The sequence below is a fragment of the Neovison vison genome, chromosome 8, assembly GCF_020171115.1.
Source record: "Neovison vison isolate M4711 chromosome 8, ASM_NN_V1, whole genome shotgun sequence".
Lineage (NCBI taxonomy): Eukaryota > Metazoa > Chordata > Mammalia > Carnivora > Mustelidae > Neogale > Neogale vison.
The window spans coordinates 85688509-85702056 of record NC_058098.1 but is presented as its reverse complement, the minus strand read 5'-3'; the positions used below and the strand labels follow the sequence as shown (position 1 = coordinate 85702056).

At 39.2% G+C, this 13548-nt stretch overlaps 1 pseudogene; it reads left to right on the top strand.

Moving 5' to 3' along the window:
- Nucleotides 1-9124: 9124 nt before the first annotated feature.
- Nucleotides 9125-10145, top strand: LOC122915712 (annotated as a pseudogene).
- Nucleotides 10146-13548: the final 3403 nt, after the last annotated feature.

Below are 13548 nucleotides of genomic sequence, written 5' to 3'. Positions count from 1 at the left end.
CTCTTAAATTAGTTCCATAAAGAATGTGCCTTACCACAGTCGCCTTCTGTATCCTGGAGACTTTAAATAAAAAAGACAGGCGCTCTAAAGAACTTCAGTCATTATGGGATTACTTGTTCCTGATACAGATTGACCATTCCTTCTCCTTGTTATCTTGTTTATCCAGAAACAGAGGAGAGGAAATTTTCCTTCTTGTGGGTTTTTGGAGTCAGACAGCCTCACTGTAGACCCTGGTTCTGTCACCTACTACCTATGTGATCTTAGGTCAGTCATTGGGCCAAGTCAGTTTCATCATGTAAAAACTGGGGATAACAATAATACCTACCTCCTAAGTTATTGTGACCGAATAAGATAATGCATATAAATGTCCCTTGGGGATACATACATGCATGTGTCTGTGTATCTGTGTGCACACATTCTTTTCCTACGTCTGCCCTACCATCAGAAACTACTCCACCTTCTTTGCTAAAAACACCGAGCTACAATTGCTTGCTGTCTGGAGAATTGGTTCTCTCTCCCATCCCCTCTCTTCCATCCCTTTCCATCCCAATACCAGTCATGGAAGCACTCAGTGGAAAAGTAAGCAAGGATAATATTTGATGAGTTTCAGTATTATAAGAAAGGCATCCAGGAGTAAGTATGAGCACAGGAAGAAAAGAAAAGGCAATTATCTGTGAGAAAATTTATAATTCCTTTTTGTGATCTTTGTTTTTTTGTAACAATTTTTTTCATTGCACAAAATGCTTAGGGAATCTAAATATCATGAAGAAATTTGTTATAAGTGTCATATCCCTTTAAACTTGTGGGAGTGGGGGGAAGATTTCAACAGCAGATAAATATTATTACACATGTTTAAGAAAATAGACATCTGAGTTGCACAATATTTCTGATTTGTTTTCAGCATGAAAGCAAAATTCCCCGCTGTATTATCAGGAGGCATCAAGGTTCAAGGAAAGCAGTCTGGCCCTGCTACTAAGTGACCTTGGACAGGCCACTTCTCTTAGCTGGGCCTATTTATTCACCTGGAAAATACAAGTACTGAATCTACCCTCCACTTTTTTTTTATTCAAGAACTGCTTTTCACGGAACAACTCCCATTTCCCAGAAATTTAAAAAATATTATTTTGTGTCGTATGTTGTGAAGTGGTTTTAGGTTAAAAAATTTTTGAGTAGTATTTCAATAAAAATATATTAAAATAATTTAAATAAAACCACAAGCATAGAGCCAGAATTCCTTATTTCCTTTTGTGACAGTGTTGGATTAGACAACAGTGAGTCATATTATTTCCATGTCAACATTTTATTTAGATGGTTGCTTGTTTGTTTCTTTATTTTGTAGGGGACTATCGTGAGTTTGGATACTACAGAGTGGACTTTTTAAGGGTATAATGAAGTCTTGTTCAAAAGCCATACAAAGTATGTCTATATATTACCGAACATAGATTAAGGATTTTTTTTTGCATAAATGTATCATACTTGGTGCTGGTTCTAAATAGAGTTTGGATGTATAACTAGAAACTTTATTGTGACTTCAAAGTATTTTCAATTTGTGTTCATGAAACTGTATATTGAAAATTTTGTTGATGCTTGCTGGAAGGCATACCCTTGGAATCCAGAGATAAACTTTCCCAAGTAGCACACGCTTGGGTTACTGAGAAGAAGATTGCCAGGGCTGAAGTGGGAAGGCCTCCATTCAAGTCTTGACACCCTACATCTTGCTGGAGGACTTGGGTCAACCATTTAACCCTGAGCTTCAGTTTCCTTGTCTGCAACATGAGGGTGATTATATAGCTAATTCCTAGGGTCACTGTATGACTTCAGTGAAATAAAATATAAGCGATTACTTTGAAAAAAAAAAAAAAAGTATCCCAGGGGTGTTAACACCGAACATGTGGCAGCACCTGAACTAGGGTGAGGTGAGTGAGGTTCTCAGGGCTCAATACCTACGGAGGCACTCACTCTCAGGAATGAGTCTGTACTTATCCCAACCTGAGAATGCCAAGCCTTACCCCTCAGTTGGCCCTAGTCCAGGTGCTGGTGTTTGGCCCGACACAGTTCCTGTTATAGGATGGGTCTCCACATGTGGGTCTGGTTTCTAAAAGACTATTCTGTTGTTGTTTACATACACTTAAGATATGAGGACCAGCCTTTCCTTCTCAAAAGCCAAAATGCTTCTTGGATAAAACAATCCTCTAACTTCCTTTCTTCTCGCTTTTTTCTCTTCCCTTACTATGCTACTTCTATATCTCTGCATAATTTGATGTTACAAGATACATTCATTTTATCTTCAGCTCTTCTTCTTGAGGTCCTGTTTCATTACAATGGATTGCTAAATAAGCCAGCAACTATATCATTGTTTTCTGAAATTTGTACTCCTGAGGGGGAGGGTCTTTTAACTTCAACTTCTTTAAAGTGCTTGTTCTCAAGGCAGAAACAATTTACTTGTCAATTAAAAAGATGTTACAAGGTTATCATGAAAAATTCCAGAGGTGAGTGGGTATGAAAACAGTTCTAGGCTCAGAGTCAGAGTACTAGATGCAAAAATGAATTGTTCTCTCTGTATATTTTTCAAGAGTGGTTCACATGCTCACATGTGTCTGGCTGAGGTAGACTTTTCAGGGTAAATGTTCAGTAACAAACCCCTCATTGAGTTCTTTAAACAAGAGAGGCTAGTGTTACTGGTTAGCTTCTCATATTGCTCCCTAGTAGAGTTTGAAACCTCGTTGCCCACTTTCCACTGGAGCTTCCTCAAGCCAGCCAGGGGACATTTGCCCCCTAATGTCCTCTACTTGTATTCTAAATCTTTGCAGATATCCAAATACTGCCAATGATATTCTTAAACTAAGAAGAATTATGTCACCGAAGAATTATGATTTTCTTAATATATGAAAACATAGTCAGGATCAATGATTAGTAAGATCTGTAGAGGCAGGAGAACTGGCAAATAGAGAGAGACTCCCCAGGAAATGTGTCCTATAGTGGAAGTATTGACGGGGTTCTCAGAGGGTGCATTTTTGCCCTTTAGTCGTTAAGAAGCAGAAGAAGAAAAAAAGGCTCAAGACCATTTTTCAAGTCTATTAGTTTAATGGAAAGTTAGAATGTAGATGAAATATGGTACTTGTAGCCCATTATTTTCCCTATTGTGAAAGGTAAATATATTAATGGAGAAGAGTTTTAGTTTATCAACAAACAATGACACCAAACTAAATGCATCATTCAGATGTTTTTCTTTTATAGCTCAGCAGTTTGTACTTTGGGATTTATTATTTATATCTCACAGAACCTTCTCTAACTGGGCAGAGCATAACAAACCTTGTGCTAGATATGTGGGTTGCTAGTTCAGGATAAAAGAACTTCAAGTTGAATTATAGGTAGGAAATCTGCTAAAATGCCACACAAATTTACCAGACATTTAAAACAGACACTGTCCTGGATGCTGAGATTTTGAGAGAATTTTTTGGGTCTTTTTATATTTTTGAACTTTGCCAGGTTTTCTCAGTGGACACATTACTTTTATAATAATAGTAATAACAAAAGAGTAGGGGGAAAATAGGAATGTTTTCTATGAGGGTTTATAATCCATGTTTCCTCAGCTTTAATGGAGGTGTGAGAGATCTCGGTGGTGAGTCAGGCCAATATGGGCAGGGCCAGAGGGCATGAACTGGCCCCCAGTGCAGCTCACCAGAAGTTCAAATCGGGGTGAAGGGGGAAATGGTAAAGTTGGGTATAGTCCCGACCAACATTAATATGCATTTATTCATCCATAATTCGACAGCTACTTAAAGAATGCCAACTACATGGAAAGCATTGTGTGAGGCGAGGCAACCAATGATGAACTCCAGCATGGAGCTTCTGTTCTAGAACTCTTCCATTAGTATTATGATAAGGGCTACAAAGAATTAAGATTTTAAGAGACTTTATGATAGCAGAACCTGACCAGGTTCAGGGTAGGGTGGAAAGGTGGCTGTGAAGAAGTGATGAAGTTTACAGTTCTGAAGGGTAAGCAGGAATCAGCCACGTGTGAAGGGTCGGGGAAAGGAACCATTCTAGGCAGAAGGAATTGTTTGTGAGAACGTCCAGAAATAGGAAAAAGCATGTCAACATCAAGAAACTGAGAAGCCAGAAAAAAAAAAAAAGAAAAAGAAAAGAAACTGAAAAGCCGGGCGCCTGGGTGGCTCAGTGGGTTAAGCCACTGCCTTCGGCTCAGGTCATGATCTCAGGGTCCTAGGATCGAGTCCCGCGTCGGGCTCTCTGCTCAGCAGGGAGCCTGCTTCCCTCTCTCTCTCTCTGCCTGCCTCTCTGACTACTTGTGATTTCTCTCTGTCAAATAAATAAATAAAATCTTAAAAAAAAAAAAAAGAAAGAAACTGAGAAGCCATCATGGCTGGAGTCAAAGGAACCGGGAGTTACTAGATGTGAGGGTTTGTTTTGTCTTAAGGTTTACATTTCTAAAAGAAGAGTCTGAATTATCATATGATCTCTCTGATACAAGGAATTTGAGAGTCAGGGCAGGGGGTTGTAGGAGGTAGGAAAGGAAAAAAATGAAACAAGATGGGATCGGGAGGGAGACAAACCATAAGAGACTCAATCTCATGAAACAAACTGAGGGTTGCTGGAGGGTAGGGGGGTAAGTATAGGGTGACTGAGTTATGGACATTGGGGAGGGTATGTGCTATGGTGAGTGCTGTGAAATGTGTAAGCCTGAAGATTCACAGACCTGTACCCCTGGGGCAAATAATACATTACATGTTAATAAAAAATTTAAAAATCACATAAAAAAATAAGAGTCTGGTTGCTCTGTTGGGTCTGGACTAGAAGGGGCAAGAAGGGACACAGAGAGTCCTGGAGGAGACTGTAACAATGGTCCTGCTGAGAAAATAATGCAGGCCTGTGTGATAGATGTGGCATCAGGCTTAAGGCATAACAGATAAATTTCACAGATACCACAGGAGACAGAATTGACAAGCATTGCAGCTTGTTGGTTATAGGAAACAGAAGGTTGTCAGGAATGACTCCCAAATAGCTAACTTTAAAAACTAAATCGATGGTGATGTTATTTACTGAACTAGAGGACCTGGTGAGAAAGTTTAGGAGGGAAAAACATGAATTTTGTCTAGGCTGTATTAGATTTCAGGGTACCTCTGAGCCATTCCAGTGGAGATAGTGAGACAGAAAGATCTAGAAATCACAGGAGAAGTTTCTGTGGAACACAGGAGCAGGAGCTTCTGGTGGCACTCACTGTCACCTTGTTTCCAGGGAGGTCTGGCCCATTAGGTGCTGTGTGCAGCTACCAAAAGTCTTTACCCCTCAGAGAGATGGAGGTAGAAGCACATTTACTAAGTGCCACATATGTTGCCTTATAGACTCCTCTAAGGAGGTATATTTTCATAGTTTGTGAATGGAACACTCAAGCTAAGAGGAGTTAAATGATCTGCTCAAGTCTATGTAGCTAATAAGTAGTGAAGAGGGACATATCAGCTTGGCTTTCAACCAGAAACAGCTGGCAAACTTGAAAAAGATAATCCAAGGAGGAATTGTTTGTTTCAGAGAGCACAGTGAAGTGAGGATACAGAGTGGGGGACCACGAGGAAATGTACAGTAAACTGGAGCTAGGACTTGATCAAACTATCAAGAGGAAAGAGTAGCTCCCAGGGAGAAGTAAGGAGAAAGTAGTGTGTGTAGAAGCTGCTTTGAGAGGAGCAGCGATCGTCTGTGGAGGGACACAGCCAGGGCCAGTCTCACTCAGCTCTCTCTTTCCCGCTTGTCTCCTATCAGGGCTCCCACTGGCCAAACCCAACAGGAAGCCAGAGGGCAGAAAGCTGAGTGGACAAGATTGGAGGACAGAGAGTGTGATCAAGAGGGAGCAAAGAGGATAGAAAGCTTGTTGGGTGTCCAATCCAGGGGTCCTTCCTAATTCCCAAACCCATGCTGTTAACCACCGGGGCCCCCAAGTTTTGATCAGGGTAAGGCCTTGATATGGTGGAGTATGCATGGAAACCTGAGGGGACACCCAGCCAAGCTTGCAAGTCCTATGTACCAGGTGAGAGAGGAAAAACTGGAGTTTGCTGAGGGGCTCTGCTCCAGGCCATCACATATCTGTGAGCTGACCACTCTGACTCCATCTGCTTAGTGCAGAGCTGACTTATACACGTAGCCAGGATGCCTCACCTTAAGACCCCCTCTGAAGTAAGCCAATAAGGAACATTCATTGTCATTTTATAGCTTTGTAGACAAGTAAATCAAGTAATTGATTGGCAGCTCTGTGTATACACTCAGGCCCATTCTCCCTGACCCATGTTTCTGAATTTGTGTATGAATTCTAAAAGTAGTGAGCATCAGTGTAGATTCTTTCCCATATGAAGAAGTCTGTTAAAGAAATAAATGTTAGTTTCAGGGCTTTCTGTTCAGTTTCCCTATTACTTGAAATGTCAAACGAGGTAGTACTTTGCTATTGACACTTGAGGCCCTCTGTTAATGACTATCTGTCAGGTATGGTAGCATGCTCAGTTAACTGTTTTAGACTAGGGGGAGTTTGGCTTAAAAACACACACAGTAATTTAGGTGTCCCGTTCTTGACATTCATTTTAGTGGGTTGTGTTAATGTTTAGTTTTTGGTTCTGGTTATTTTATTTGTCCTCTGGATTGTTTCTGTTTAACTGCTCTATAAATTACTACCATCCCTAGTAGGAATTCTCAACAGCAAAGCATGTGCATTTAGAGGTCACAGGAATGTTGTTTATGTTCAAGAGCTCAGCTTTTATTTTTTCAGAAGTCACCTCAACTTAGGGGTCAATGGAAAGAGGCACATTGGAATTATAACATTGTTTTCTATGTAGGAAAAAATAAATGAGGGAGTGTAAATGGAAATTTGGCATAGCATAGTGTAAGCCATGGTAGCTATTTTATTTTGGGTTAATACCGTACATGCTATAAAATTAGCTAGGAAATCTGCCTTGAGTATGGACTAAAAAGAAATTGAGGGTAACATATTCCACTCAACATTTTTAAATTAGGCCTTTTTTTTTTCTTTAAGTAATGGTACAAATAGTATAAAATATTCAGAATCAAAAAATAAATAAATAAATAATCTTCAATTCCATGAGCAACCACTATTAGTAGTATTTTAGGTATCCAGGCATTTTCTCTGTAAATATCAGCAGAGACAGATGATTTTATGCAAATATTAGTATGATGTAGATACTGCTTTACACCTTGTTTGTTTCACTTGGAAATATATCTTGAACATCATTTTGTATCTGCCCATATAAATCTAACTTTTAAGGTGGATTTCTAATTGAAATGCATTGTGCTCTATGTAATATCAATTATTTAACATTTGGTCCTTTTGTGACATAGTATAAGCTTTTATAAATAGTGCATTACAAATACACTCAGAAAGAATATATAGTCTCTACTTGTTGGGAATCTCACTATGATTGTTGTGCTGATTATTCTCCATTTGCCTTATGGTCTATGGATACTCATAAAGAAAGATCTGCTAGTATGAAATAAATTTCAAAAACAAAAAATCCACTGTTAGCCCTCTGCCTCACTCCCTTGCCCTCTAATTTCTGGTTAGGTTTGGTCAGTGGGTTTCACTAACTTCCTTGTCCCATCAGGGGTCAGCCATCCTCAAGGATAGGAACTCATTCTGGGCAACCCCTCTTCTACTGCTCTGTCACTGAGCCCCAATAATACTGTTCCCTAAGGTCCTTGGGGAGTCATGGCTTCCCACTCTTGCTGGTTCTTTGGTCCTTACCATTCCCTCTTGTTCTTTTAATCCTATATTCATCTCTGTAAATAGTCCATTCATTCAATTATCTTCTGTTATAATATTCTGAACATGACATTATTTTTCTGTCAAGACTCTGATTGAATTTTCCATTCTTCTTAATATTCAATTTTTATTATCAATTTCTAATCTGTATTGTTAAGTGCACATAGCTTGTGATTGATGTATGTTCTTGGTGGATTGTTCCCTTTGTATATTAATGGGTTTTATTTAAATATTTCATCTTCTAGTAATTGATAAACTACTCTTCTTTTAGTTTCTATCTACCTGGGATAATTTTTTTTTCTTTCTGTCTTGTTTTTCAAACTTTCTGTGTTTTGTTTTGAAGTGTATGTCCTTAAGAAAGTTTATGGTTTTTAATCCAATCTGATTAAATAATAGGTGAATTATATCAATGTGCATTTATTGTGATTACTGATACAGTTGAACCTATTTCTGCCATCTCACTTGGGTTTTCTATTTACTTCCTCTTCTTGTTTGGACATAGATTGTATTTTTACTCTATAACATGCTTTCCTATTATTTTTTTTTCCTAAGGCATGAAATTGATTATTATGTCTATCTTCTTCCCTAACAAGAAATGAATCTTAGCACATTTTAACACTTGTTGAACACCTTTCTCCATCTTCCTTATCATTTTAGAGAACTTTAATTCCACATTTTTTTGGCATAAAAATAAATTTCATCTTTATAGATAATAGTTAAAATGCATTTACCAGCATATTTTATCAGTTCTATGGTGGCAGCTCAGTGTCCTAGTCTTGCAGTGATGTGAAGATACCATAGATGTAGCCTGTGAACAAGCTGGTGATTGGCCTGGTCCTTGCTGTGAGACTGTATTTACTTCCTATTGCCTTCTTAGAAAAGCAACATCATACAAACTGAGAACCCAGACAGCAACAGGGATGGGAACTTCACAGGTGGGAGATCCTCATTCCTGCCATCATTTCTTGCCCTGATCTCTGTTCTGAATCCTGAACAGTTCTGTCCAAGTTGGACCTGGAATAACTTTGTGTTTGTAACCCCTTTCTGGAACATGAAAATGTTTACCATATTTGAAGTACTATTCAAAGTGTTCTCTTGTTATATTTTAGCTTCTATTGCCATGTATTATTCATGTGTGTCTCAAATTGTAAATTTTTGATTCTATCTTGACTGGAAGTTGAATCCAAAAGTTTGTATTGAGCACCAACAATAGACCTTGCCCTAAGTGGCAGAGAACATCCACAAAAATGTGTCTCTGTCTTTAAGAAGCTTATAATTTCATAACTGAAATAAAACTGATATATATAGCTTTCTGCCCGTGGACGCTGCCGAGTAAGCATCGTTAAAGTCTCCCCTCCCACCACTGTCATGTCTAAGTCAGAGTCTCCCAAAGAGCCTGAACAGCTGCGGAAGCTCTTCATCGGAGGTCTGAGCTTTGAAACAACCGATGAGAGTCTGAGGAGCCATTTTGAGCAATGGGGAACACTTACGGACTGTGTGGTAATGAGAGATCCGAACACCAAGCGCTCCAGAGGCTTTGGGTTTGTCACATATGCCACTGTGGAGGAGGTGGATGCAGCCATGAATGCAAGGCCACACAAGGTGGATGGAAGAGTTGTGGAACCAAAGAGGGCTGTCTCAAGAGAAGATTCTCAAAGACCTGGTGCCCACTTAACTGTGAAAAAGATTTTTGTTGGTGGCATTAAAGAAGACACTGAAGAACATCATCTAAGAGATTATTTCGAACAGTATGGGAAAATCGAAGTGATTGAGATCATGACTGACCGAGGCAGTGGCAAAAAGAGGGGTTTTGCTTTTGTAACATTTGATGACCATGATTCTGTAGACAAGATTGTCATTCAAAAATACCATATTGTGAATGGCCACAACTGTGAAGTAAGGAAAGCGCTCTCTAAGCAAGAGATGGCTAGTGCTTCATTCAGCCAAAGAGGTCGAAGTGGTTCTGGAAACTTTGGTGGTGGTCGTGGAGGTGGTTTTGGTGGGAATGACAACTTTGGTCGCGGAGGAAACTTCAGTGGTCGAGGTGGCTTTGGTGGCAGTCAAGGTGGTGGTGGATATGGTGGCAGTGGGGATGGCTATAAACGGATTTGGTAATGATGGAAGCAACTTTGGAGGTGGCGGAAGCTATAATGATTTTTGCAATTACAACAATCAATCCTCAAATTTTGGACCCATGAAAGGAGGCAATTTTGGAGGCAGAAGCTCTGGCCCTTATGGTGGTGGAGGCCAATACTTCGCCAAACCACGAAACCAAGGTGGCTATGGTGGTTCCAGCAACAGCAGCAGCTATGGCAGTGGCAGAAGGTTTTAATTACTGCCAGGAAACAAAGCTTAGCAGGAGAGGAGAGCCAGAGAAGTGACAGGGAAGCTACAGGTTACAACAGATTTGTGAACTCAGCCAAGCACAGTGGTGTCAGGGCCTAGCTGCTACAAAGAAGACATGTTTTAGACAATACTCATGTGTATGGGCAAAAAAACTCGAGGACTGTATTTGTGACTAATTGTATAACAGGTTATTTTAGTTTCTGTTCTGTGGAAAGTATAAAGCATTCCAACAAAGGGTTTTAATGTAGATTTTTTTTTTTGCACCCATGCTGTTGATTGCTAAATGTAATAGTCTGATCATGACGCTGAATAAATGTGTCTTTTTTTAAAATGTGCTGTGTAAAGTTAGTCTACTCTGAAGCCATCTTGGTATACTACCCCAACAGTGTGAAGTTAGAATTCCTTCAGGGTGATGCCAGGTTCCATTCGAAATTTATTTGCATCCTGCTTGGGCACAGAAGCCATTGTCTCCACAAACCTTGGTGTAGTTGAACTGACAGTTAATGTGTTATGACCTGGAGTTCACCATTAAAAGGTCACCCAAGCAAAGTCCTGGAGTTTATTTGGTTATTAATATGATTGTTGGCACATCCTATGCAATATATCTAAATTGAATTATGGTATCAGATAAAATTATAGATGGGATTAAAGCTTGTGTATCATCCATTATCATGTGTAATCAAAAAAAAACCCGATATATATACATGAAACAATTCAAAAATATAAGACAGAATAATATCCAAGTGTTAAAAGTTTCTCCAGGTATAAAAAGAAAGGCAAGCTCCACAAAGCTAGAGTGGCTGGAATGACTGTTTTATTGTTCTAAGTTTATTTGGGGAGGAAGGAGAGTAAGAAGATGATGATTATATGTTTATTAAATAACACCCAGGCTGATGCATTCATCCTTGCATAGGAAAGAATGTTTTATTAAGTATTATAGACTATTTCACCCTAGATTTCATGCTCTTAATGATTTTTGGCATAGCATCAGACACATGAGGGACTCAGTAAACACCCATCTTCTTGCTGTTAGTCTTCAGCCCTATTCTTCTGTGAGAGAAACTCCAACACCAGATCCACTGCTAGATTATTTTAAGATAAGGTTCATTCTTATTCCTCTTTCTGGAGGCCAATCCAGCAGTCCTGTAGAGAGAGTGGGTATGCCCCATCATCAAAAGATAATCATTACAGTCACAAAACAAATGAGCTAAAATTAGGATGAGGATCATAAAGGATCCCCACCAGAAAGTGTGAAGAATACTGTTTTGATTCTATCACTTTTGGTTGGTTTTGAGAAAAAGGGGAAGTGACTTATTATTTTTCCTGGGTAAAGATTTATCCAGACATATTTTTTTAGTCTTGTGGGAATACCAGACCATGTTCCTGACTTCACCTCTAACCACAATACTTTCAGCAGAGAGAGTTACCAGTGATAACAAAAAAGAGAAGAGGTGGCAATAATCTAAAATGACAAATTATCCAGATATAATTTCTTTTGACTTTGGAGTGTAATCTGAGTCTCTGCCTACTTGTTGCTGGCTTAGCTTGACCGAGGACATTCTGTAGCTTCACTGAACAGCAGAACCAAACACACCATAGGTAATCTGCTCAATAACTAAGGATTGAAAGTGTATGTGTATTATAGAAACATATATGCTTAATTCCAGTTACACTAATACTTTTTTTAAAAAGGATTTTTGTTTATTTATTTATTTGACAGAAAGGAAGCACAAGCAGGGGGAGTAGCAGGCAGCAGGAGAGGGAGAAGCAGGCTCCCTGCTGAGCAGGACCTTGATGCAGGACTTGATCCCAGGACCCCAGGAACTTGACCTGAACAGAAGGCAGATCTTTAACCGACTGAGCCACCCAGGCATCCTACACTAATACTTTTAATCTATTATTCTAACAGTATGTTTGGTGATATACTATGTATTTTTATTTTCTTTAAATAGGGCTTTGAGTGTATTTGAATTCATTGAATAAATATTGAGTGCCTATGTGCCAGGCACTTTTCTTGGTGTTTAGGATATATCAGTGAACAAAACAAAGATCCCAGCCTACAGGGACTTTGTAGTCTAGCTTTAGGGTTACTAAGCAGTGGTTTTGGTATTGCAACTCACACTGAAAATTTATCAGTTGAAGGCTAGGTGTTTCATATACAAGAGTAACTCATAGTTGTTTTTTTTTTTAAGTAATGTATAATGTATTATTTGCCCCCTGCCCCTGTGAATCACCAGGTTTACATATCTCATAGCACTCACCATCGCACATACACTCCCCAATGTCTATAACCCAGCCACCTTATTCCTACCCCCCAACCTCCTAGCAATCCTCAGTTTGGTTTGTCTCCCTCCCAATCCCATCTTGTTTCATTCTTTCCCTCCCTACCCCACATGACTCCTCACTCTGCCTCTCGAATTCCTCATATCTGAGAGATCATATGATAATTCTTTTTCTCTGATTGACTTATTTCACTTAGCATCATACCCTCTAGTTCCATCCACATCATTGCAAATGGCAAGATTTTGTTTCTTTGGTGGTTGCATAGTATTCAATTATTTTTATATATAAAATATATATATATGAAATCTCACATCTTCTATATCCATTCATCTGTTGATGGACATCTAGGTCCTTTCCATAGTTTGGCTATTGTGGACATTTCTGCTATAAACATTCAAGTGCATGTGCCCCTTCAGATCACTACATTTGAATCCTTAGGGTAAATACCCAGTAGTGCAGTTGCTGGATTATAGGATAGCTCTATTTTCAACTTTTTGAGGAACCTCCATATTGTTTTCCAGAGTGGCTGCACTAGCTTGCATTCCCACCAACAGTGTAGGAGGGTTCCCCTTTCCCTGCTTCCTTGCCAACACCTCTTTTTCCTGACTTGTTAATTTTAGCCATTCTGAGGGTTAGAGGTGGTATCTCACTATGGTTTTGATTTGTATTTCCCTGATACTGAGCAATGTTGAACACTTTTTCATGTGTCTGTCTGCCATTTGGATGTCTTCTTTGCTGATTGGATTCTTTGTTCTTTGGATGTTGAGTTTGGTAAGTTCTTTATAGATTTTGGATATTACCTTTTATCTGACATGTTCTTTGCAAATATCTTCTCCCATTCTGTCAGTTGTCTTTTGGTTTCATTAACTGTTTCCTTTGCTGTGCAAATGCTTTTGATCTTGATAAAGTCCCAATAGTTTATTTTTACCCATGCCTTCATTGCCTTTGGCGATGTTTCTAGGAAGAATTTCCTGTGGCTGAGGTTGAAGAGGTTGCTGCCTGTATTCTCCTCAAGAATTTTGATGGATTCCTGTCTCACATTGATGTCTTTCATCCATTTTGAGTTTACTTTTGTGTGTGGTGAAGGAAATGGTCCAGTTTCATTCTTCTGTGGCAGTCCAGTTTTCCCAGCACCATTTGTT